Below are 2,293 nucleotides of genomic sequence, written 5' to 3'. Positions count from 1 at the left end.
CAGGAGGGAATGTAAGGTCCTTTGGTGACTGTGGCCACTGGGTGTATACTTTAGGCATCTGCTTTCCTTACTACTGAATAATGCATGCTGCTCCCTTTGATCTTTTGAGAAATGGTATGGAAAGACAAACCGTGACCATCTGCAGGGGTGTGTGTGTGTGTGTGTGTGTGTGTCTGTGTCTGTGTTTGCACGTGCATACGTGCTCTGAGTAGAGGTGGGAAGGGCGGCCCCACTTCCTCCCACGTTGTGTTGTTTTATCCCAGGTGACTGAACTGCCGAAGGAAGAGGTCTGAGGTCATTTATCAGCAGCACCATGGCTAACAATATTCTCAGAAAGATTTCCCTCTGAGGGCCTCCAAGTGTTTCTAATAAGTGGCCACGTGGGAACCCCAAATGGCAGGTGTTACGGATGTTCTCCAAGTGTCCTGAGAGCCGGAGGGCCTCTTTGCTCGGAGGGACTGGGTGGTGGTCTTTACGCTCAACCAAGAATCTTAATGCAAAGCAGCCCACCATGGTCCGGAATTGCAGGAATTCCAACTCTGATGTAAGACGAATGAGATAATTCCATGAGAAAATGTAATTGACAACCATATGGTAGGTCGAGAAGATTTTGTCAAGGAAAATCTTTGCAAAGTCCACTCAGAACCACTTCTAGGGTTAGGAAAGCCACCAAGGGTTTTCCTAACGAATTCTCACCAGTTATCACCACGTTTATTCTTACCCACAAAACATCTAAAGATGATAGATAAGCCATTCTCCTTAAGATTATGTCTACTGTCCCCTGAAAGTCCCGTATTCTGGTCTTAACCCCCCAATGCCGTGGGGACGTGGACTGAACCACCTGACCTTCAGTTTGATTTTCCTTATCAGTAAAATGGGGATAACAATTTCCTTTCCAATTATTTTACTGGATTTGGTGCGGCATAAATGGAGAAGTGACTTGGAAACGATAAAACACACTACAATTATTAGGTCTATATTATTTATTTCTGCTGATGAGTATCTATAGATAATCTGAATTCCACAGTTTTGCCTTTGTTCTTTAGTATATCTTAGCATTTATAGGAATCTTTACTAAGATTTTGTTTTAAAAGAGATGGGGTGTGTGTGTGTGTGTGTGTGTGTGTATGTACACTGGTCACCATGTCTGTGGTGTATTTTATGTGTCAACTTGACAGGCCAAGGGTTACCCATTATTTACTGATTTTTGAGACAGGGTCTTGCTCTGTCACCCAGGCTAGAGTGCGGTGACACCATCTCAGCTGACTGCAACCTCTGCCTCCTAGGTTCGAGTGATTCTTGTGCCTCAGCTTCCTGAGTAGCTGGGATTACAGGTGCCCATCACCACAACCGCCTAGCTTTTTGTATTTTTAGTAGAGATGGGGTTTCACCATGTTGCCCAGGGTGGTCTCAAACTCCTGGGCTCAAGTGATCCACCCATCTCAGCCTCCCAAAATGCTGGGATTATAGGCATGAGCCACTGCATCCAGCCCCGAGTCGCACAGATTAAACAGTTTCTGGATGTGTCTATGAGGGTGTTTCTGGATGAGATCAGCATTTGAATCAGTGGACTCAATAGACCACCCTTCGCAGTGAGGGTGGACATCACCCAATCCTGGAAGGTTTGAACAGAACAAAAGATGGAGGATAGAGGAGCTCACCCCTTTTTTCATTTTTCTTTCTTTCTGTCCCTTGCTTTTTGAGCTGGGACATCACATTTAATCTTCTCTTGTCCTTGGACTGGGACTTATACCACTGGCTCCCTGGTTCTCAGGTCTTTGGACTCAGCCAGTGGACTGACACCACTGGCTTTCCTGGGTCTCCAGCTTGCAGACAGCAGACTGTGGGATTTCTCAGCCCCCATGATCTTGTGAGCCAACTCCTCATAAGAAGTCTCTTTCTGATATCTGTATATCTATATATATATCCTATTGGTTCTGTTCCTCTGACTAACACACCGTATATCATTAAAGTGGGACACAATGCCCATATTTAGCCCAACTTTCTCTCTTCTTGTGGCTCTATGCCTCATTGCACAACTCATCATGACTACGCAAAGTTGCCCCCGGGGCAAACAGGGGTTGTGGTGCAGGATGAGACTGATGCGATCTTGCACAATTGCTCATTATTAGCCCTCTGCCAGTTTTTCAGCATCAAGTCACTTCATGTTTGTCTAATGATCCAAGAGGTGAATGCCACTCGTGCTTAGCCACAGCCCTAATTCTGCCGCACTGGGATTTCTCACGCTGTCCACCCCATGGCAGACAGCCCATGTCAGGATCTCAAGGAATCA

At 45.9% G+C, this 2,293-nt stretch overlaps 1 protein-coding gene across 1 annotated transcript in view; it reads right to left on the bottom strand.

Annotated features, from left to right (window-relative positions):
* Positions 1 to 2,293, bottom strand: part of FRMD4A (FERM domain containing 4A) — a 221,993-nt gene that overhangs the window by 138,811 nt on the left and 80,889 nt on the right. The window lies entirely within an intron of this gene.

Source organism: Mandrillus leucophaeus, unplaced genomic scaffold (assembly GCF_000951045.1).
Source record: "Mandrillus leucophaeus isolate KB7577 unplaced genomic scaffold, Mleu.le_1.0 Scaffold83, whole genome shotgun sequence".
Classification (NCBI taxonomy): Eukaryota; Metazoa; Chordata; class Mammalia; order Primates; family Cercopithecidae; genus Mandrillus; species Mandrillus leucophaeus.
The sequence above is the reverse complement of the archived record's forward strand: the minus strand, read 5'-3'. Positions and strand labels throughout refer to the sequence as shown.